We start from the raw sequence: 26091 nt of genomic DNA, 5'->3' as shown, positions 1-26091 counted from the left end.
TAACAACCACTACTCTTTAATTATCACTACTACAGACTATTCTTATAGACTAAAGAAGGATGTGATAGAGATTACTGGTGCTCACCAATATTCATGTCCTCTTCATCCTGGCCACATAGCTAGACTGTACTTCCCAGCTACCCTTGCCATTAGATATGTTCATGTGATGATATTCTGGCCAATGTAATATGAACAGAAGTGATACTGACCACATGTAGGCCCCCATACAAAATCTTTGTGCTTATTCTTCATTCAGTGGGTGAATGGAGATGAGTCTAGGGATCTACATAATGCTGAAGCCACAAGACGGAAGAAGACTGGACACTTAAAGGAGTGATTAGAGCCTTTGACCCCATCCAGCAATTACATTAGATTGTGATTTGATTCATAAATTTTTATTTCATTAAGTCATTGAAGTTTGAGGAGTAATTTGTAATAGTAGTTAACCTATCTTGATTAACACAAATAGTTTAGTAAGAGTATGTGATCCTGCCACTCCCAATTAAACTAGGAGCTTCTTAAGGGCAAGGGTCATGACTAATTCAATTGTATGTCCTCAGCTCCTAGGACAATCACAAATACATACGGTATGCTGACAAAAGATGGGTAATTGAAATATTTGTCTTTTTTTAAAATTCTCTCTTAAATATATTTACTCTCAAATGGCACCAAAAGTCCCTGTCTTGTGACAGTATTTCCTTAATCCGAGTGAAACAAAAATGAGATTTCTAATGTCTGTGTGATATAATGAAGAAAAGACCAGACCCACTTTCAAAGACCAGCTTTTCCCTTACTAACTTTGAGATCTTGGCAAGTTATTTTACCTCTGTAAGTCTCAATTTCTTCCTCAGTAGATGGAGATAATAATTACTATGAAACTAGAGATAATGTGCATAAATCATATAACAGTGCATGGTGAATATGCTAGTCACAAATATGGTACTGATAATAATTAATTTTCATAATTACAAGGAAAAAATGTATACTTCTCCATGGAAACTGTGGAAGAAAGCAGAGTAGTCTTCTTTAGTAGACTATTTGGGGAGATAGTTAAGACTTACAAAATTTATTGCATGGAAAGGAAGTTTTACCATCTCTCTGAGGTTTTGGTCATGGTCTAATGCTTGTGGGGACTTAGGCAGCATATGCTTTGGTAGAAGAAAGCTGATGATAGCTCAAAAGCAGTGCAGGTGCCCCAGGGCTTTACCAAGAGCTTAGGCCATTTGTAAGCAACAGTGACTGACCCAGCCACTGAGTATATGACAGACATAAAACCAGAGATTTGAGGATTATAAGAGCTGAGCGATAACAACAGGAATTCCCCAGTCATTCTTCAAAATTCTGCAGTATTGCATCTGTTATTTGTAAGTGGATATTTCTCAGAAAAATAACAGCAAATCCAGCCATTGGTGGTGAGATTTCAAGCTGGAGTTTTCTCCGGAGAGATTTATTCAGAATAAGCCTTTGAATCATTTAAAAGCAAACCAGGCAAATCCTCATGTATTTTTCCCCCAGGAAATCACCCCATTTCTAAGGGTAAGATTGGATGATATACAACAGCCAATATTGACTTACTGAAGATGTTATCAAAAACCTGTCTTTTCTCATAATGATATAAGAAGATAGAGACACATTATGCTACTGAATCTTTAAAGGAGGCAGAAAAAATATAACACACAATTTGAACCTGGGGTAGAAAATTTGGAGCTGACATGAATTGGCTTTCGATGTACTATTTAGAATCCATGTCCTGGCCTCCAGCAAAGTATTAGGATTGTTTCCTATGCTGGAGTGTAAGCTTCTAATTTTAAAACAGAGCCAGAGAAATCCAGGACCAAAAAATAATAGTAATAACACGAATAGCTCCATCATTGCCTCCCTGTGGTGGAGAACCTCTCAGATTAAAAAGCACTTTCACTGGCATTACTTAGTTTAATCCCACAAGAGAAACACTATCAGACATCATGAGAATTCCATAGAATCAATGTCATGTCCATCAAGAACTGAGGATGTGGAGCCCAAAGTATTGAGGGAGGGTACTAATAGTCTCTCTGGTTTGTTTTCTATGTAGCAGGTGCCTTCCCCATCAGAGAGCAAGCATTGAGAGAGGTGAATCCAGATAGAGTAAAAGAAGATAAATGTGTTTTGGAATCCCAGACAATGCCTAGTCTTTTGTTGATCAGGATAGAAGTAAGTTTGATTTAGGAAGATTATACATGATTTGGCACTTTATAAAAAAACTTTAGTTTCAAAGAATTAAAGTACTGGAAAATACAACTTAATGTAGCAATCTCATTTTCCTGATAAGGAAAGTGAAGATCAGAGAAATTAATGACTTGATTAAGAAATCAAAAAGGGAATGTGGCGAAGTAGGGATAAGAGATCCAGTGGAAACCCTGTGCCATCTTGTTCCACAAGGAAACTTCCTTAATTTGGGGAGGTGGGGGAAGTATAAGTATAGTAAGTCCTCATCTCACATAGCACAGGTCACTAAAGAATATCTAAAATTTATCACTCAAGACTTAGCAGTACAATTATGTCATTTAGTGATGTGGAATTAATGACCACAAGAAATAATAAGAGAAACTCATAAAGTTAAAGTGGTCTCTTCTAAACAGTAAGACTGAGTATGGGAGCTTTTCTTTATTTATTATTTTTTTAGATTATTAAAACCTAAGAAAACATGAATAAAAAAATAAAACTTAAATTGCAATACATTAGAATCTTGGGCATGGTGTCATTTATTAGCTCCAACTCTTACCAAGATGACTTTAGAAACATTACTTAAGCTTTCCAAAACTCCCGTTAAGAAACACAAATCTGTATAGCAGGTTGAATATTATATTTATATTTCTCTCTATTTTCTTTTTACTCTCCCTATCAAATAGAGTCTTGTTGAAGAAAAAATTATACAGAGGACATAAACAACTTCTGTCAGCATTATAAAACACTTGAGATATAATCAAAGCCTGACTAATGTATTTACAATTATTAGATTTGATGGTACAAAATGGAAGATGGTTAATAATCAAAATAAAGACCACATCTACTGTAAAAGGCAGAATTAAAAGGCAACTTGTCTATTGACTTCAAAAGGCACAATAATGGAAGGATGATATCTTGTTGTGTCTCAGCTATAAATGGGGATTGTGACCTACAGTTCTAAGTGCTCTGAAGAGCAAAACAGACATGCATTTCATTGAATTTTTACCTTAAGGACTTGTGATGAAGGCTATGCCCTGAGCATATGGGTTAATATGGAGAAAATGGCATCAATATATAACTCTTTATATCTCAAGATTAAAATATTGGTGGAGCGACCCTGGATTAAAAGCATGGATAGGGAAAGGATATAAATTCCTGGCAGAGTCTCTAAGAGGCCTAAAGGAGTAATAGCTTGACCTTCAGTGACATGCAGAGTTTTATATTCACTTCAGTTAAAAAAGACACATGGTACATTTATAAGTAAAAGACTTCATCATACTAATGGTCTTAAGGGAATCCATGGAATTACTAAAGTTTTTTTTTTTTTTTCCCCTAGAGTGTCTCCTAAAAGAGATACTTTATTAAGATAGGCACCTGACATCTTTAAATGTCTAATATTGTCTTTGCAGTATGTGATGAATTGTATATGCAACCTGAACAAATTTTCTCTTCACTTTTGCTTCTGGTTTTCAGACTTCTAACCAATCTTCCACTAAGTGGAAGACCCATCCATTTTAAATAAATATCTGACCCTATCTCTCAACTGCTTCAATCTGGTAGCTGGAGTCATACAACTCACAGGACAAATTTAAAATTCTTAGCAAGTTATATAAGATCTGCCATGATCTGGCTCTTCTCCAACTATCCAGAGTAACATTTTGCAACCACTTTTAATGTGCCAGGCACTGGGCTAAGCCCTTTATGTGACTTATCACTTTAAAACTTAACACTATCTTGTGTGAGAAGTACTATTATTATCTACGTATTTGCAGATGAGAATGAGGTTCAGAGAGGATTTTTTTTTAAGATTTTTAAAATTTATTTGACAGAGAGAGAGACAGCCAGCGAGAGAGGGAACACAGCAGCGGAGCGGGAGAGGAAGAAGCAGGCTCCCAGCAGAGGAGCCTGATGTGGGGCTCAATTCCAGAACGCTGGGATCACGCCCTGAGCGGAAGGCAGACACTTAATGACTGAGCCACCCAGGCACTCCCAGAGAGGATGGTTTTAACAAAGTTATAGCTGGTAAGCAGTAAAGCTAGAAGTTTAAGATTTGTATCTTATTTCTAGCATCATTTTCTATACCTTCACTTAGCATGGTTTTGCAACTCCAAACTGCAGTATTATTTTCTCTCCATTTAGCAGTTTCCTCATTTGTACTGGGAGCATAAATGCATTATCGTCTTCTTCGTCGTCTTCTTTTTTTTTTTTTACAATTTTATTTATTTATTTATTTATTTATTTATTTATTTATTTATTTATTTTTTATTTGAGAGAGAGCGAGAGCGTCAGTGGGAGGGAGAGGGAGAAAGAGTCTGAAGCAGACTCCACAATGAACAAGAGCCCAACAGGGGGCTTGATTCCATGCCTGGGAGATTAGGACCTGAGCCAAAACCAAGAGTTGGATGCTCAATGGACTGAGCTTCCCAGGCACTTCAGTGCACTGTCTTCTAAATAGAGCTTTAGTAACTAAGAATTTTTATTCCAGGAAAAAGCAACTAAATCATTCCTCTTTCTATAGATGATTTTAAAAGAGAAAGAAAATAAAAGATTGGAAAGAGGGATATGAGGCAAAATTAAGACAGAGCAGGAGCAGGATTTTTCAATGAAGTCCTAAAGATAAAGAAAGGAGTGGAAAATTAAAGCTAGAGTTTTGGAACATTCCTGAATTCTCCAGGCTGGAGAGAATTGAGTTGGGAGAAAGAGCAAGAGAGATCCTGAAATTTTTCTAGCAAGCAACAAGTAAATGAGTGTCAATTATTCATTTATTATTATTACACAGACTTAAACATGTCATTACTACAGTCTTCATTTGGTATGCCGTTTTTATTCATTTACTTTGACAAACATAGAAAAATTATTCATAAGGCCCTCTGCATATTCACGTATCACAGCGGTCTCTCTTCATTCTAGTTTTGCCCAGCTGCAAATCCTTCAACTGTGGAGGTTTTAAGGAACATAATTTTTCAGATTTGCATGGGTGAATGTGCTATATTTGTTGCTTCCTCAAGATTTCTTTAATAGTACTAGCTATTTATGCAGCTACCTCACTTTGTGCATATGCTTTTCTTTGTTCTTCTCTTCTTTAGCTCCTACTTATTCCTGGAGACTAACTTAGGTGTAATCTTACCTTCCTTCCTGTGACCACATATACTCTGGATCAAGTTTTCCTTCTTTGAGCTTCTATGGCACCTGTGCTTGTATCTAAGATGGCATTACCACATTCAGTAGAAATTGTCTGTCAGCATGGGAAGTGTGGCTTTTTCCGTGTGACATAATAAGTAAGAATGTTGGTTCTGGAACCATTCCAGCTAGCTTCAAATCATGGCTTTACCTTTTACTCTCTGAGAGACCTTGCACAAATTATCAACTTCCCTGTGCCTCAGTGTCCTGATCTGTAAATGGGAATCATCAAAGTATCTACTTCATAGATTGGTTGCGTCAAAGTGATTTGAAAGACAGCTGGCACATAGAAGGTTCTCAGTGTTAAATGAGCTAACCAATTTGACTGCCTATGACAGGAGACTCTGGTTAGCTAGCATGACATTTGTCCTTTAGATCTTATTTTCTCCCATCTTAAAGTTGAGGGTTTATGAGTTCTGAAAGAATGGAGAATTCTTCTGTTCAAGAAATAAATGAACTGCATACTATTTTATCTGGACCCCTTATAGCACTTACTGCTTCCCACTTGGTAATACAGTTTTCTGCTATTCCTGTTTTATCTTTGTTGAGCAATTTGGACCCATGTCTTCATTTGTACCTCATTTTTATTCATGCCTAATGTGTTGCCTGATGCACAGTAGAAATGCAAGTATTTGCTAAATGAAAATCTATAAATAAATCTTCAAGGAATCAAAAGAACAAGTAAGTCTGATACCATATAGGGTTAACTTGAATTGTTCTTCATATTGGGTCCTGTGACCATGAATCACTGTTAATATCCTTGAAAGTAAGAAACCTTATAATTATAAAATATAACTTCATAAATTTCTATTACAATTCCAGGCACTATAAAAATCAAAATATATTCCCACGCTCTAAAATCTTAATTTAACAGAATGGCTAAGCACTCAGTGAGTATTTATAGACTTCATTGCCTTATGGTAGAGATTTGGTGGTAAATATTCAGGATTAGACATTTGCTCTCAAGGAACTTACAAGTGTTTGATGTCATTCTTCTTTCTTAAGCACATTTTAAATATATTTTATGATCCATCAAATGAGCTTATTCTAATAGCAAATGTTATATTCTGCTTGCCTGTATACATTTCACCAACTATGACCCACAGAGATCTTACTTTTTATTATTTTTTATTTTTTCCTTTTTTTTTTTCCCAGTGCCCTAAATATCAGAAATCTTATGTTCAACCAGATATTTGGGGGAAAAAATGTACAGACATGCTTGGGCATAAAATTAAAAGAATTTAAACCTACTAAAACTTCTAATGAGATGTAATATTTTCTTATTCCATTTAGCAAATCTGAGAACTCATTGCTTGAAATAAAAGTTTATTCCCCTTTTAATAACAATGGACATTTATTTATATATAAGTTAGCTCTTAAACCTGTGAAGCTCCTAAACACCCCTGGACTCAGCCAGAGAACTCTAAGTACCTATTTCTAAGCTCTCACTCCTTGAACTGTGCTTTCTTTTATTTTAGATCCTAGCCTTCCTCACTTGCTGCTCCACAAATGGCTTTGAAAAATGAAGGGACAAAGCAGCAACAGATTTTCACACCCAAAGCCTCTAATCCCCACAATGCCTTTGCAAATGCTCTTCTACCTGCCTGCAAACCATCTCCTTCTATGCCTTGGTTTGCTGCCTGGAAAATCTGACTACCTTCTGTCCTACGGGTCCATTCTGGAAAATATCTCTGACACCTCCACACTAAAATCAAGTTAGTTCCTCTACATCATCTAACATCACGATGACATTTCAAATATTGAATAAAGCTTCTCCTATATTATCTCATTTAATCTGTACAAATATGAAATATGCATTATTACAATCACACGTTAATAGTGAAATAAATGGTGGCTAAGAAATGTTAGTTAACTTGCTTAAGTTCACTGTGTAGAGAAACAAAGATTCAGGTCAGGTCTTCATCCTTGAGTTCATAGCCACCAACCTAAATGAAATGTTACTAAAACAAACTAACTCAAAGTTCTTTAATTATCTATGTCATGCTCATTCTGCAAGTAGGTAATGAAGTCCTTGAGGAAATGGACCTATTGTTATATTCTTAGGGCCTTGACCTTAATAGGGGTTTAATAAGTATTTGATGGGTGAATTCATGAGTTGGTGGATGGAGAGAGATAGACGAAAGTAAGGTAGGCAGATTGGAGAATGGACAAATGACTGAATGACCAGAATAAATGAAAAGATATAATCCTAGAGATTGATTGGTGGTCTGACATGGAGAGAATATAAATTTGTTGGGTCTGCTTCCCTATTCTTTGCCCTAGCCTGCTCTGCCTGTACAACCACGTATAAATGTTAATGTATCTTATTTTTCCCTTACTGTTATTAACATATACAAATTCTCACCTTTGGGAGTGCTTATAGAAAGTACTGCTGTCATCTGAGTAGTAGATTTAATTTCTCATACATTCTTCCAGATGATGTATATAACATTTGATGAGACAGTATTTCCTAGAAAAGCTAGTTTGTTTCCCATATAGTAGGTGACCAGCAAACGGTTGTTACATGACTAAATGAATAAAAAAAAAATGATTACATGAAGGAATCAGTCAATAATCAATTAATCACCTAATTGATGCTTGAGTGTAAAAACTATACATTAATTTACTAATTCATGTTTATTTCACACTGTAGCTAAGGGAGCTAACATTTACTACCCAAACAGGACTCTGTAGCAGATACTGTGTTGTATTGTTATACACACTGAGTCATATAATCCTCATAATAGCCATGCAAGATATAAGTCTCCATTCCCATCTCAGACATTTGTAAACAAAGGCTCAGAGAGGTTAAGTTTGATGTGGTAAGAAGCTAAGCATGTATGACATGGCAGAGCCCAGACTCAAACCATGTCATTTTGACTCTTCATTACCTGCTCTTTTCTTTGTACGTGGAATGTAGAATGACTCTGAAAATTATGTAAAATTGGTTTACAATGTTTAAATTTTCTAATGACATTGAGTTTTACTGATCAGATAAGTTACTGGAGTTACCAATCCTCATCCTGGAAAAAAATAATAATTAAAATTATGGGAAAAGCTGAATACTCAATTGCTTACAGCATGCCCCATCAAATTGGCCTCAGCTGCCCTCTGAAAAGCTGTGGTGAAATAGAGCCAAGGGTTTCCCCTAAATAACTCAGAGCCAACTATCATCTGCTCCTGGCCTCTTACCACCTTCTCCATACCTAGAAAAATAATCACATATTTATGTAGGGCTTTTTATAGGCCAACATATTTTTCAAAATGTGATTAATTCTGGAGAAGCTTTCTTGTGACTACTGATGTGACATACTCTCCAAATGCTGAACTGCGCCTGGAGTGTGTACATTTCCCCAGGACAACACTGTACACCTGCTTTATCCGAAGCTGAGAACTCGGTGGTTTTATTTCCCCCCCTTTTAGTAGCTGATTTTTCCCAGCTTTACTGAAGTATAGTTGACAAATAAAACTTGTACATATTTAAGGTGCACAACATGATGATTTGATATATTTGTCCATTATGAAATCAGTACCACAATTAACCTAATTAATATATCTATCAATTCACAGTTACCTTTTTGTGTATGTTGTGAGAACACTTAAAATCTACCCTTTTACAAATTTCAAACATACAGTACAGTATTATAACTATAGTCACCATGTTGTAAACTAGATCTCCAGAACTTATTCATCCTGAATAACATTTTACCCTTTGGCTAATATTTCCCTATGTACTCTTATCCTCAGTCTCTGACAACCACCATTCTATTCTCTGCTTTTATGAAATAGACTGTTTTAGGTTCCATATGTAAGTAAGATAATGCAGTATTTGCCTTTCTCTCTCTGGCTTATTTCACTTAGCATAATATCCTTTAGCTTTATCCATACTCTAGTGAATGTCAGGATTTCCTTCTTCTTCTTTTTCTTAATATTTTATTTATTTATTTGACAGAGAGAAAGAGCACAAGCAGGCAGAGCAGCAGGGAGAGGGAGAAGCATGCTCCCTGCTGAGCAGGGAGCCCCATGTGGGACTTGATCCCAGGACTCTGGGATCAAGGATTTCCTTCTTTCTTAAAGCTGAAAAATATTCCATTGTATTTATACACCACATTTTTTTTATCTGTTCATCTATCAACAGACACTTAAGTTGTTTCCATATCTTGGCTACTATGAATAATGCTACAATGATGCTACATGGGGGTGCAGATATCTCTTTGAGATACTGATTTCCTTTAAATATATACCTAGAAGTGGGAGTTTTATTTTTAATAGTAGTTCTATTTTTAATTTTTTGAGAAACCTTCATACTGTTGTCCATAATGGTTGTACCAATTTACATTTCCACCAACAGTATACAGTATTCTCTATATCCTCATCAACACTTGGTATCTTTTATCTTTTTGATAATAGGTATGCTAACAGATGTAAAGTAATATCCCATTGCAGTTTCAATTTGCATTTTTCTGATGATTGGTGATGTTGAGCATATTTCATATACCTGTTGATCATTTGCATGTCTTCTTGGAGAAATATCTATTCAGGTCCTTTGCCCATTTTTAAATCAGATTATTTGTTTTTTGGTATTAAGTTGTTTAACTTCCTTATCTATTTTAGATATTAACCCCTTACTGTATTTATGGTTTGCAAATATTTTCTTCAATTCCACAGATTGTCTCTCCCAATCCACAGGTTGATTTTTTCCTTTGCTATGAGAACACACTGGTTTTAGAAACATGTTAAACTCAAAGGGCTAGGGAGATTGAGGGAAAAAAAAAGAACCATGGATTCAGATTTACAGGTAATAATTCAGATCTTTAAAGAGAATGAAATTGTTCTAAATTATTTATTTTCTTACATAAAACCTAATTTGCTATTCATAAGAAAATATTGATTATTTATTATGTTAGATTACATATGAAATATGACTGCTGTAATAAAGCAATTTCAAAGGTAAGAAATCAGAAATAATTATAAGAAGGACAATACATGGACTGAGTATTTATGTTAAGTTAATTACTATAGTTGGACATTTACATTACAATGAACTTTTTGGCTGCTAAGTTAACAAAGATACTTGTTGGTTCACAACTTTCACCGACAAAAGAAAATAAGAGGATCATCAGAAGAGGCAATTTCTTCCTGGACTCTGCACGAGGAGGATTTTCCCCTGAGCAAAGTCAACAATGAAATGGGGAAACATGGGCTCTGGATCAGAGTGATCAATGGGTTCTTCTCCATGTAAACTTGGATAGGTTATTCAACACTTCTGAGATTTACCTCAGTGAAAGTAATTTCTGTTTAACATTTAATTAATTCAGAAGAATGTATGAAATACTTTTGAAAGGAAAAACAAACAATAACAAAATAATTTTATGTCTACCACATTTAGAAACAAAATGTCACAATACCATTGGAGACCCCTGGATATCTCTCTTAGGACCCATCCCCTTCTCTCCACAGTCTCTGAGAGAAAATTAAACTCCTGAGCTTTCAGAGTAGCCATTCCCTTACAGCATTTAGAGTTTCCCTGTATGTATGTGTATCCCTAAATAAGATATTGTTTAATTATTCATGTTTTTGAAATTCATATACATATGTATCATACTGAATGCATTTTTTCTGCAAATTGCTTTTTTCTGCCCAGCTTTATGCTTGTGATTCATCCCTTTGAATATATTTAACTGTAGTTCAGTGATTTTCATTACTGTGCAATATCCTCTTATATAACTATAATAAGATAATTTATTTAACCATTTTATGAAAATAGCTATTTGGGTCTTTCCCCCAGTTTTGTTTTGTTTTGCTATTACAAACAATGCTTCTATGAGCATTTTTTATCTCTGTCTCTGGATGTATGGGAGTGTCACTAGGGTAAACTCTTAGGATGGCTATTGCTGGGGAGTATATAGAGCCTACTACCCCCAGTCTAGTCAGATGGACATCAAGTGTTCATATTAAATTAACCATAATCCTTGATTAATGAAACACTTATTAAAAAGGTACATGCAAGCATCCACATTTTTACTTCCCTAGTTAATGTCAAATTGTTTTCCAGGTAATACTATTTACATTTTGCCAGCAGATTCAATTGCTCCACAGTCCTGCCAACCGTTAGATATTTCAATTTCTCCAAATCTGGTAGATGAGATATGCAATCTCATTGTCATGATAATGATTCACCTTATTTCTAGTGAAGTTGAGCATATTTTAATATGTTTATTCCCTAGTCAGAATTCTCACCTTCACGTTTAAAGCTCAGTGAAATACTTCATACATGCCTGTTAAAATGATGAAAATAGATATATACCGAAATACTCAGCGCAAGTCTTGGTACAAAGTTGGCATTTCATATATGTCAATAACCATCCTTAGCTCCCACCTTTCTCATAAATAAGAACTACCTCATAAAATGAGGAATAAAATCTTCCTCTAATTTTTTTAAAGGTTTTATTTTTGGTAATCTCTATACCCAATATGCGGCTCAAACTCACTACCCCAAGATCAAGTATCGCACGCTCCACCAACTGAGCCAGCCAGGTGCCCCTTCCTCTAATGTATTTAAAACATACTAACATATTGCTCAAATAAACGCTTCTTGAGCACATGTGCACATGCGTGTGTGTGTGTTCATGCACACACTTTTACCCAATTCATTGAAGGCTTTTCTGTAAGAAGCTGAAGTTAAATTGCCCTATTGTATTCACGTTTTGCATTCCAATTTAACAAAGAGAAAACATATAAGATTAAATAAATAAAAACCTGGCACATGAAGAAGGTATGCCAAAAAGAAGTGTCAGAAACCATAGCAGTCTTCCTTGTCTGTTTTTTAGCAATCCTCGTTTGGGCATGCTCTAATCCCAAATCACAATGGAGACCTACTCTAAATGAGAGTACATGTGATAAAAGTCCAATTTAATGTAAATTTCAAAAGTTAGAAATATTTATATTCTGGTAAACTCATATGTTTTAGTTAAAAAAATTATCAATGTTGTACAACTTTCTAGATTCTGTGGGTATAGCAACTTCTATTTATGGTAGTTAATATGCACAGAATGAGCTTCCAGGAAATCAGCAGGGACTCTTATCAGTTCCCAAAGTTTTGGAGAGATTCCAAATGCAACTTAGCCATTTTAGGGATATGGAAATAAATCTAAAAAGTACAGATGATAACATCTTTAAAGTAATATTTCTAAGATTAGAGAGTATGTATATAAATTGGTTGAAGGATAGTGGACATTTAACAATAATTAGTAATGATGTATCTATCCAACAATTCTCTTAATTCTGCAAGTATTTATTGAAAACCTAATATGTGCTGGGCACTGGTCTAGGCACTGGAATATACGTATTGTAAAATAAAATAAAATAAAATAAAATAAAATAAAATAAAATAAAATAAAATGATAAAATAAAATAAATAAACATAACAAAACAGAAGCCATCTACAGTACTATTATAAATACCAGCTTTTACTTAAATCTTCCAACAGACATGCTGATTTGAATATTGGTATAATAGTCTAGTTATCATAAAACATACATTAACAAAATAGAGCTTTTTTTTAAAAATTTCTTTTCATTAACTATATTTTTTAGGCCGGTAAATCTTTGTTGTGGGGGCTGTCTTATGCATTGCTATTGTTTAGTGGCATTCCCAACTTCTGTCCACTACATATTAGTGGCACCGTTCCTCATCACCTAGTGTGGAGAATAAAAAATGTCACCAGGAGTGCCTGGGTGGCTCAGTTGGTTAAGCAACTGACTCTTGATTTCAACTAGGTCACGATCTCAGGGTTGTGAGATCAAACCCCACATTGCTTTCCAACCTGCTTGAGATTCTCTCTCTCTCCCCCCGCAATCTCTCTCTTTCTCTCTAAATAAATAAAATCTTTAAAACGAAATGTCACCACCCATGGCCAAAATTTCGTACAGGGCAAAAATCACCCCCAGTTGAGAATCACAGTGTTAGACTAATAGAGTTACAGGAGCAGTGGACTGAGAGAAAGAAAGACCTAAAACTGAAATCTGGCTTTGTCAATGACTATTTCTGTATTTATTTTAACCAGGACAGAATTTAGAAAACAAAGCATATAGTAATAGGGCCATCCTAATGGGATTTCTCAGAAATTTTAGATGTTACACCAAGCAGGATTTGGGCTTTAAAGCATCAGCATAAAAGTAACATAGAATAAATAAAAATCCCAGTTCCCAGCTCTAACATCTGTATAGCTCATAGTCGAGTGACACAAATACTACTCATTGTATGCTGCTGGTAAGCTCTCTAATTCTCTGCATTCTTCTCTATGATTCAGTTTCCTCATTTGTAAAAGGAAGGGTGATTCCCCACTTCCCAAGTTTTGGTAGAATACCCAGCTAAGGATTTTCCACTAGTCCATATATTTCCTTCTTTGTCATCCTTTAACCTACAAAATTATAATGGTTTATTATTATTATTATTATTACATATTATTATTGTGAATCTATATATTTCATTTTTTCTCTCATCTCCTTTCTCTTTTCTTCCTTTCCTTTTCTTTTTTTTTCTTTTCTCTCTCTCTCTCTTTTTTTTTTTTACTACCAATATAACCAGAACCCACAAAGACAGAGAGGTTATGTATGCAGTCACAATTTCTTATCATTTTAGGGGCTTCCACACTTAACAAAGCCCTTCCACCTTTAGGCTCACTAATAAATGGAATTCACATAACAGAACACAGAGATTTTAATCTGAATATTTTTAAAAAATTACAAATGGAAATACCTCTAGGAAAGGAAGCACTCAATTTGCTCTTTTGAAAATTGTACACAATTATGTCTACTTCACAGGATTGTTGTGCCAGTAAAATGAGGTTTTTGTTTGTTTTGTTTTAATTAAAATCTCCACAAAAATGCAAGGAATATCTTTTGCTTAAATATTTAATCAAGTGTAAGTGACTGATACAAATCTATCAATAACCAATTTATCCCAGGAAATCATGGAATCCTCCTCTTGCCTCTCACTGAGAATGTAATACTCCATTCAAAACATTTTTGGCAGGTGGTGATGTAATTACTGTTATTGACAATTCTTACATAAGTTTGAGGAAAAGTCTATAGTCCATGACTGGAGCAGCAAGAACATCCCAAGACCAACTCGTATCTCCTTACTACTGTACTTAGCTTTGTATTACTATAAAAAATTAGAACAATCAAGGCTTTTAAATGAAGCTTCTAAATGAGATGATCTCAGCAGAGACACAGGTGATTAAGAGAGAGCCTGGGACCTGGAATCAGAGGAATTTGTTGGAAACCCAGCTCTGCTACCTACTAGCTATGCAGTTCTGACCTAAGGGCCCAACTATCTGAATCTCACTTTGTTCATCTGTAAAATGGGCATGATAATACATTGCCGGTGTGGGATAAAGCTAATGTATTTATCATTCAAAGTAATCTGAAAGCTGGGAGAAGAAATTCCATCACAGAACACAAATGGATCAAGAGCAAACATTTGAAAGTATTCTGACTTGAGGTGGCTTATTTGATCTGTTGCCTTATTTTGTTTTGAGAAATTTTTTCTTCAGGATGGAAAGAATGAGGGCAAGATTGAATTAAATTCTTATACTTATGTTTATAAGACAGAAAAAGAAAATAGAGGAAAAGAGAGATTACAGGCTGATACCAAATCTCATGGTTGAGCAAACAGTCTGGAAAAGGAAGAGCTTCTCCTTGCAGGAAAGGAAAAAAAAAAAATGATGTTCCCTGAAAATAATTTTACCTATCTCGAGATAATTACAACCCCAGAGAATTAGAAGCATTAGAGGTACTTATAGCCATATACAACCTCCAGAAAACGATTCATCTCTAGCTGAACCCGTCTTTCTCCTGTATGCCCAGCTAACTACAAACTTTTTTTATATAAGGAAAACCATTAAGAACTGAACACAGGTAGAGGTATGGGAAATTAATTCCATTATGTCCTTTTAAAAAAGTAGAATATTTGTGGAAGAAGGTCTCTGTCTTTCAAATCCCTAAAGCAAAGTGAACAGGTTGGTCATTTTCAGTTGCTAAATCAAATTTATAAATTATTTAAGAGACAGTATACTCTATAGAAATAGAGATTTTTAGTCTCAGCTCTTCTATTAAAATAACAACAAAACAAAACAAACAAAATACAGGGGACTATTAAAACCATTTAGCTCTCTGTAGTGGATTGAACAGCATTCCCCAATATTCGTGTCTACCCAGAACACCAGAGTTTGACCTTATTTGGAAATAGGGTCTTTGCTAATGTAATTAGCTAAGGATATTAAAATGCAGTCATCTGGATTCAGGGTGGGCCCTAAACTCAATGACTAGTATCCTTACAAGAGGAAGGGACATAGACACAGAACAGAGAAGGCCATGTGAGTACACAGGCACAGACTGACGTGATGAACCTAGAAGCCAAAGAACACCAGATTGCTGACAACCACCAACAGTTAGGAGAGAGGCATAGGGCAGTTTCTCTCTCAGAGCCTCCAGAAGGAATGAACCTTGCCAACAACTTGATTTCAGGCTTCTAGCATCCTGAATCATGAAAGAATAAATTTTTGTTGTTTTAAGCCACCAAGTTTTTGTTATTTTGTTACAGAAGCCCTAGAGGAAACTGATAGATCTTACAGTATATGCTGGCATAGAGCTATAAATTGATCTAATATTAGTACATAAACTACACTGCATTTAGGCTGGAATAACAATGGTAAAAAGACACAGATACATAGTGTCAGGAAGTGAGGCATGCAATTGGACTATAAGACAGCCCTAAATGTATTGCAGTGGTGGCCCACGGTAATACCTATTGTGATAAGGGGTGGTGGGTGGAGGTAGATCCTGGGGCAGACAAGGAAAGCTCCCCAAAAAAAGACAACTGGGCTGAGTACTGCAGCAGAGAGAGCAGCTGGTAAGGGCCATGGAGAATAAAGACTTCATGCAGTTTGATATTTCAAGAATTAAGCGGTAGGAATGAGAAAGTGAAGAGATGAGACTAGAAACGCAGGCAAGGTCAGATTGTGAGTCCAAATTTTTCCTGAAACAGTGTGCTTCAGCTTCTGCATTTGTCAAATGTGTAGACTGGACAAAGTCATAATCTTGCCTCCAGCTCTGGGGTTCTGAGAATCTAGGAATATTTAACCCCTTGAAAGCTGTTGTAACTTTGACTCCCAGGATAACTAACGTAACAGCTCTTTTCAGTCAATCAGCAATAATCATCACATAAATGAGTGATATGGAAAAGTATATGTAGTTAAGTGGTTGATTAGCCTAACTTATTTATTTATTTATTTATTATTAAGTTTTTTATTTTAATTCCAGTATTGTTCACATACTATGTTATATTAGTTTCAGGTATACAATACAGTGCTTCAACAATTCTATACATTACTCAGTGCTCAGCATGATAAGTGTACTCCTTAATCCCCATCACCTATTTCACCCATCCCACCACCCACCTTTCACCCATCCCCCCATCCACCATGATTAACCAAATTTACAATGCAGTGTTGTGAAGTTCTGTACCAAAAATATTGGCTTAAGGAAACCAAGACCTCCATTCTATACCTGCATGTGAGTTTGTGTCTTAGTGAATGACACACTAGGCAATGGGTCATCCAACTAAGAAGCGCATCTTATTTATGTTTATGGACCTGTATCAGGCTTCAGGCAAATTCTACTGGTCAGCATGAGAGTACTGACCATGTGAGGTCAACTTAAAGAGAAGAATTTTAAAAGACCATTAAGGTAGCTGAGGTGAAATCTAACCTACCCCTCCCCTCCCAACATACACACATATGTGGAGGAAAAGTCTTTAATTGGTCATTTTGGACAATCATTTGCCAAATTTTGGTTTGTAAAGGAAGGCACTGCAAAACTGGCTGTAGTTTTGCAAAAACTACAACCGAAAAACCTGAATTCCAATCCAGGCTCTGCCATTTATTAGTATGTTCCCTTGGAGAAAGTACATAACTTTTCTCAACATTAGTTTCTCAGCTATAAAATGGGAATGATTACACACTACCTTGAACAGTGAGCACAGAGATTTATAAAATTACATATTTCATCCATCTACTACATAATATATAATACATTTTAAGGTAAAGGTACCTTTCAATTAGCCTCATCAATTAGGTCTAATGGAGAATCTAATATATATACATTTCTATATATCTTATATACATTTCTATATATCTTATATATATGTGTGTGTGTGTATATATATACATATATACATATATGTGTGTGTGTGTGTGTGTGTGTATATATATATATATATATATATATATATATATATATATATATATTTCATCCTGGGATCTTGGATATTTTGTTATAACACATATTAAAGAAAACTTTTAAGGTGCTAAGTACATTCTTAGACCACTCCATATCCTGAAATGATTTAATCTATGCTAGCTTCTATGGAGACTTGTACAAAATTCTTTATAATTCGTTTCTACACAGCAGCATATAAGGTTCATGTTGGAATTTTTCCAGTAATATGAAGCTGTATACAACTTAAGATCTACTAATAAGGCCGCCAATTGCAACTATAAGCACATTTCTGTCTAAAAAGGGCTGATCTTCCATGATTTAAAATAATTCATGAAAATTTCACAACAATGGTCAGTTATGTAGCAATGAAGGCTTTTTTCAATGGCAGCCCAAGTAGTGCAAAATACTGGTCTTTGAATCAGGTAGAACTGACTTCCCATTCTAACTCTGCTGCAATTTATTGGAAGAGAAAATTAACCTTTTTGGTAATGTAGGGGTAATATTGACCACTATACTACTGCATACCGTTAATTTGATTATCAAGTAAGATAATATATGTGGTAACACAGAGCTAAATGTTGTAGACATAGGAAGGAGCAGAATAACCTTATTTTTGGCCCTTATTATATAATTATTTGGGTGTGAACATTTTGCAAAACTGGCTTTTCAGTAATTTTCTTATCTATTGGTTTAGGAATACTTACCAAAAATTGTTGCATCTTCTGACTGCCCTCCTCCCTCCAACACCCCCAAACAACACACTGAACAATTAAAACCAGATAGACAAAAACCACTGTTAGATACAACAAGAAAACCTTAAAACATCACTAGAGTCCCTCTGATAGTTTGACGGCTATTGCTATTTTTGAGAGAGACCTAGAGCTTCAGCTTCAACTGTCCAATTGGATGGTATTCCTTTTATTATTATTATTATTATTTTTGGTATTACTATTGAAGTATAATTGACATGCAATATTACATTAATTTCATGTGTAAAACATTGATTCAACAATTCTATACATTACTCAGTGCTTATCTCAATAAGTATAGGCACCATCTTTCACCATACAACGTTATTACAGTATTATTTTTTTTTAAAGATTTTATTTATTTATTCGACAGAGATAGAGACAGCCAGCGAGAGAGGGAACACAAGCAGGGGGAGTAGGAGAGGAAGAAGCAGGCTCACAGCGGAGGAGCCTGATGTGGGGCTCGATCCCATAACGCCGGGATCACGCGCTGAGCCGAAGGCAGACGCTTAACCACTGTGCCACCCAGGTGCCCCTATTACAGTATTATTAACTACATTCCCTAGGTTGTACTTTTCATCTCTGTGACTTATTTATTTTATTACTGGAAGTTTGTACCTCTTAATGCTCTTTACCTATTTTGCCCATGCCCCCAACCCACATCCCCTGGACAACCACCAGTTCGTTCTCTGTTTTTAAGAGTCTGTTTTTGTTTGTTCTTTTGGTTGGTTCATTCATTTGTTCTGTTTTGTTTGTTTGTTTGTTTGTTTGGTTTTAGATTCCACATATCAGTGAAGTCATATGGTATTTGTTTTTCTCGGTATGGCTTATTTCACTTAGCATAATACCCTCTAGGTCCATCCATGTTGCTGCAAATGGCAAGATCTCAATCTTTAAAAAATAGTATATGCACATATGCATGCCACCTTCAATCTTTTTATGGACCTAAGCTTGTATATTTAAATAGATAAAAAAAGCAGTAAGTTTGGACACCACATTGTTGATCTATTTTTAGAGGTAAAATGCCTAACACAATTGTTTATTCTTGTCTTCATATTTTATTGTATAGACCTGGATGGTTTATTCTAATGTTATGTTCTTCGCAGAGTAGAATTCTCTGTTGATGGTAAATAGTAAACACAATAGAGCACATCTTACACTTTTTATAGGTCTAAAAATATCTTGTGCTGCCTAAAACCAACTAGTCAACAGAACACACAATTTATAGTGACATATATTAAATTACCATTTATATCCTAAAGTTCAGAACATTTTTTTTTTCTTGGCAAAGCAGCACTTTATTTATTTTTACCACCCATATGGTATTTATCTGGGTTTTTATAAATCCCACACAAAACTAAACATCAAGCATGTCATGAACAGCAAGAAAATCTATTAGTATTAAATATATACATGCATACACATACGCACATATTAACATGTCCTTGAAAACTGACATAGCATCGCTTACCTGGGAAAACCTCTAGCACTTTGTATGAGTTATATGTGATGATAGGATTATATAAAATACATGTGGCTTTTTTTCATTATTCTTATACTATAAAGAAATGACATTATTGCAGTTGCCCAAGGATTTTTGCCTCAGTCTCACTTAGCCTTGTCCTTAAAAATTGGGAGGCCACAGATAAAATGCAATATTTTTAGATATGACTCCAAATTCTAGACCCCAAATATTTATTTATTAATTCAGCACAGGTACAATGTGACGATGAATGGTATTTTCTCTCATCTCATTACTGCTTCTATGGCACCAAACACCAATTGGTCAGAGAAAATCCCCCTCATTCGTTGCATTTATGTCCCCCAAGATATCCATTTACTAAAATGAGATAAATAATGACCAATAAAAACACAAGCCTCCAAAGGTTATTTTTTTAAAGTAACTTTAAAAAAAAAGGATAATCTTCAGACACAAATTTAATGTACTATTATTAAAAAAAAAGATTATGGGATTTGGCATTTGCCACATGCTGGGCTTGGTTCTTGCCTCTATATCAGAATAGGGGAAGTTGGGCATGCTCTATAAACCCTGACTCAAATCCTTATTTGGGAAAATGGATGTAATAATACTTTAGAAGTAGATTATCATGACAGTGACCTTGGATGAGTGAATTGTTAAGCAGCTGGTACAGAGCCTTTCTCTCTTTTCTTTGAGTCTCCTTGGGACAATCCTAAACTTAACTGTGGCAATTATTTGGAGACAAGGAGCAATGGGCCTCAGATAGGAAAATCCAGGCAAAAAGTATTTTTTTGTTTATCATTTAATGCTTGTCTGACCTAAACAAGTCACTTAATCTCTCCGAACTATAGTTTATGCATTATAAGAATGAAAAAATAGTATCTAGTAGAACGTGGCTTATTGAAGCTGAATTAGAAACTGAAGCTGAGTTTATCGAAATTCTTTGTATATGGAAAACCATTTAAAGAAAATAGCTCAGGAAGTTTACTTGGAGGGATTTCCAGAGTGTTAAAAAAGAAAGAAGAATAAAGCAAGATGTTGGGAATTATGTAAAAGACAACCCCATTTTAAACAAATAATGGCAAAAACCATATATACATGTACAGGGGTGTATGTGTGTGTCTTGCATGTCTGTGTGACCATGTGTGGGATATATATCTGTGTGATTACATCAGCCTGGATAAATATCAACATTACTTACATGAAGACAGTTAGTATTGGGGCAGTAGAGGAAGAAGAAAGGTTGACAGTGGATCAGCAAATCAATAAATTTACAAAAATATTTTAAGAAAACAAAGAAAAAGATACCTATATCCGGGGTAAACATATGTGTGTGATATAATTTACATAAATTTACAGTGTCTAAATATTTGTGTGCATGGTATAGACATAGACTGAATTATACAAGGACAATCACCAAAATATTAATGGTAAGCATGTCAGAGTAAAGCATAGTGGAGAAAGATGTTTCTACTTTATTCCTAAACATGGCTTGTATTATTTTATTTTTGTTCAATGAGCACACATAATTTATGAAATCTAAAATATCCAAATATTTTCATCTCAAAAAATAAAACAAAATCACTAAACTAATCCAAAGAAATATTATACATTACACTGGTCATTTTAAATCTATGTGCTCCCATTTCTCCTCCTTTGCCCATTGCAGACATTACTAGTTGATCATGGCATCCTTTTTATCAAGGCTAGACATAGCCTCATCATTCTTCACACAATGCAACAGAAGCCATTACTAAATGAGAGAGATGGTCACACTAGATTAAATTATCTTGCCATCAAGGCATCAATTGACGTCTCTGAAGGTTAACCCTGGATTTTCATCTCTGCATATGCACTGCATTAGTAACATTTTAGCCAAATGTTTACAAAATAATGAATATTATCTAAAGATAATAATTATAATTTGAACTTTTTTCCATGAGATTACAAAATAGAGGTATTAGGAAATGATTAAATAGCAAAAAAAAAAAAAATAATGTTCATATATGCCAATTATTCTATCAGGGAAAATGGTCAAGGGCAATAAAAAGATATTTTAGGCTTCTGAAGTAGAGAGAAAGATGGAACACATATCTCAAAATTGTGTGGCCATGCTCCTATTACTAGGGAAGAAACAATAGGACATTTACTTACTGGCAAACTGCATTATGGCCTCAGCAAGATAATTTGAAGACAGATTTCCAGCCTGGCTTTGCCCTTTAAATTCATGGTGATTTTCTGGAAATAACTTGAAATCAGACTCATATTCCTCATCTGTGAAATGGAACTAGAGCAATCCTTCATCTCACTTCAAAGACTGGATACACATAAAAGCACTCTGCTAGCAACTAAGCAGTATACAAATGTGAATAATTGTGACATTAGAGGGATATTACAGCCTATTATTCATGTAAGAAAAATGACATGCTAGTTTAGAATAAAACTAAGGAAAGCAGTAGGTGATTTTCTGAAGAAAAAGTCTCTGTATTGATGAATTATTTACTTCTGTTACTTTAGTTTAAGCATCCCTTAATTTTTTAAAATCATACTTGATTATGGATGATAGCGATTGCCTCTTATAACCACAATGAATGCTTGTTGTGTCAAATTATGTGGGGGAAGACTAGAGAGCTTTAAATCCTTATTTTATTGCAGTCTTTTTAAGGAAAAATTCAACACTTTGGAGCCTTCTATTACTATTTGTAAAGTGGAAAAACAATAAAAGACATGACATAAAATGATTAATAATACAATCTACTTAGGTAGTTTTAAAAAATTGACTAATTTCATTATAGTTCCATTGATTCCTTCCCATCAGTAAGCATTGTCTGCTCAGCCACTGCATACCAACATTTTGCTAAGTCCTGCAGGGAACACTGTGGGAGGGACAAAAACACCCAAAAGAGGTTGAATTTGAGACAGTCTGTAAATGTCTCCATAAAGATAAAATACATTCTGGTGGCTCAGATTTCAGTTATGTCTAACATATGACTATACGTTAAGAAGTTACTTTTCACTAAGAACTGTGCTAACATTTAGGATACTTACCTTCCCCAATAAGGAGACACAGATGTGGGGGGAAATATATGCTGTCAGATGCTATCACAGAAGGAATCACAGGGTCTATGAAAATACAGAGAACTTCCCCCCACCGCCCCCCAAGATACACATCATCCTTATTTATCCAGACAAAAAGAGCTTTTTAAAAAATTATTATTATATTATGTTAGTTGCCGTACAGTACAGATAAAAAAGGCTTTTTGAAGGAAATGATCTTCGAGCTGCGTCAAAGGACAAAGGAACTGAATCACAAGAAAACAGAAACAAAGGATGAAGAAGTGAATCAAAGGAAAGGCAAGGGGAAAGATAAATATTCATTTGGCCCAAATTTTGAGGCCCATTCTCTACTAACCTCTTTTGAAGATGATAGCTTATGCAAATGTTCATCAGTCTGGTGAGATATATCTTATTCTGTACCTCTACTAGTGTGTATTCCTTTTTTATGCATGACACATGACTCGATAAAGGTTCAAAAGCATTAAATGGTGAGGTTGGTAGTGGAGCTCAATTCCATTTTCATCTCTATTTCTTGTAGTTTTCTTAATATTAACATTTCCGTCTCGAACTCAGCTCCTTCCTTCTTCTTCCAGACACAGAATAAGAAATGAGTATCAAAATCTTAACTTCTTTGCCTAGCTTTAAGAATGGAATCATAATTTCCCATACTTATTTACCTGTCTTTCTTTAAGAACCACATAAAGCACTTGCATAAGGATTAAACACACCTGAGGAAAAAGGTAATGAAATGCTGACATCTGACCATTCCTCAACAGGTCCAGGCCCTAGCTAGTTCTTTCCTTTCCTGCTTACATTAGTAAGCAGATAAACTTCGTGAAACATCAAAACAGGACATCATGTAGTAGGAGGAACAAACAAGGGGATACTGTCAGTAAATTTAATCACTGATGAATAAAGATGTGCACAGTGTTGAGGAAACAACAATTATGACAATATATGGGACATATGGATATATGGGAAGACATGGGAAGGTTATATTTAAGATGGAGTTTGAGGGATAAGTAAGCATATTTCCAGTCGGGGAGGAAATAGGACACATTCTAGGGTGAGTGAGCCTCACAAACGAAGGAAATGCCATGAGTGGGCTGGCTGTTTTGAATAAGGAACCATCTATGATTGGTATTTACAGCATGTGCATTAGGAGGCAGCATTTGTCTGATAGCAGAGGAAGGCACAGCAGCACTGAGCGCACCCTAAATGCTAAGTGAGGAGGGCTGGATTTTGTCTGGAAGCTTTGGGGGACTTGCAAGTGTAGTAAGCAAAACAGTGCCATGATCAGATCTGTATTAGGGTGAATGGGTTGGGAGGGAGGTCAGGGGGCAGTTAGGAAAATGCTGGAGGAAACAATACCAAGGGCTTTGCGGCTATAAGGATGGAGAGGAAAAAAAGAGGTATGAGACCACTTCACTCAGAAAGATCAGCCATGGTCCAGTTCCTGAGAAACTTAACACTCTATTGGGAGATAAGACATTTATTTATAGGAATGTCTATACTACTAGGTAGCATCTAAACATTTCCTCCCTGGTTTACAGAAGTTGAGCTGAGGGAGATGATGTCAAAGACTACTTGGAGATACATTAAAATGGCCTCATTTATTTTGAGCATAGTGGGTCAGTATTAGTAACAGGATGCACTGGGTGATTGGCCCCCAGTGCAAAAAAAAAATCACTCCAAGGAACTTCACCAAATGTAGCTATGTGCCTCTGTCTCTGTCTTTCTCTAAACACACACACACACACACACACACACACACACACACACACACACACACCCCATAGTGCTTCTAGAGCTTACGTTTCAGCATGGTCTGAAAAGCATGTGTGATTCACACCTTGATTCAGCCGCTTATAAATTTAAAGACCAAGGGCAAATTAACCCATATTTTTGAGCCTTAATGTTTCTTCATTTGTAAAGTGGGGTGATAATACCTCTCTCCTGAGGTTGCTGTGAGGATTTAAATAAACAATTTATGTGATATCCCCTGGCACAATCTAATAGATAGTACATGCCTGACATGTTTTGTTTGGTTTGGTTTTTATTTTCTTGCTTGGGAATATCAACATAGTTTATAGATTTTTGTCACCAACACCAAGGAAATAAACTTCTACGTAGACAAAAGATATAGAACTGCAGATGTTGTGTATAGTATTCTTACATTGCATACGTAGCACTGGCACATACTGAGTCCCTCCTAGATGCCAGGCACTGTGGTTAATCTTGGAGACACAAAAACAGCTCAGAAAAGGACCATTCCCTCAAAAAACTCACAACCAAGAGCAAATAAATAATCACAGAGTATTAGGTACCAAAATAGAATAGAAATTCAGAATAAGAATTTCTTACAAAATCTCCACTGGGTATACAACATCCATTATGTTCAGAAAAACTGTTGCTAGAGGACACTTAAGTAGTGAATGAATTTAGACTAAATATTTGATGCAGTTCAGCACCACTGAGAAATTCGGCTTGTGTGGAAGAAGTATTTTCAGACCAGAGAGCATGAATAAATTCCATTAACCCCAAGTAAAAGCTGTATGTGAAAAAGAAAAAAGAAAAAGTGCTGTGATCTGAGAGACAGTTATTATTTTTCCAACTTAATTTTGTTTTTTATTTTACCTGTCTTTCCCCAGAATTAAGACTGACTCCTTTATTTTCCCCCTACTTAGCTTTGATGTATATATGTAGGGGCTGCAGATTCTATAAAAATAATATTTTCAATAATATATGCTCTCTCAGATAGACAGAACTCTCTCAGTAAAATATATATGAGAACATTCCTTCCAGCCACCAGCTATGATTCATTTATTACCCAGTTGGCCAGTGTTCTTGGGAAAAGAGAATGGTCATTTCTCTCAACATCCACTACCACAGCTCTCCAACTTTTACCTGTTTTCCTAGTTATAATGCCAATCATAATTTATAGGATATATTCTTTTCCCTCTTCTCGCCGCCCCCCCCCCCCCCCCCCCCCGCTCGCCCCGAGTTTCTCCCTACCTCATACACTAGACTGACTGGTATTAAAAGCAGAACAAGGGACGCCTGGGTGGCTCAGCCATTAAGCGTCTGCCTTCGGCTCAGGTCATGATCCCAGGGTCCTAGGATCGAGCCCCGCATC

The sequence above is a fragment of the Ursus arctos genome, unplaced genomic scaffold, assembly GCF_023065955.2.
Source record: "Ursus arctos isolate Adak ecotype North America unplaced genomic scaffold, UrsArc2.0 scaffold_22, whole genome shotgun sequence".
NCBI lineage: Eukaryota > Metazoa > Chordata > Mammalia > Carnivora > Ursidae > Ursus > Ursus arctos.
Note: the sequence above shows the minus strand (reverse complement) of the source record.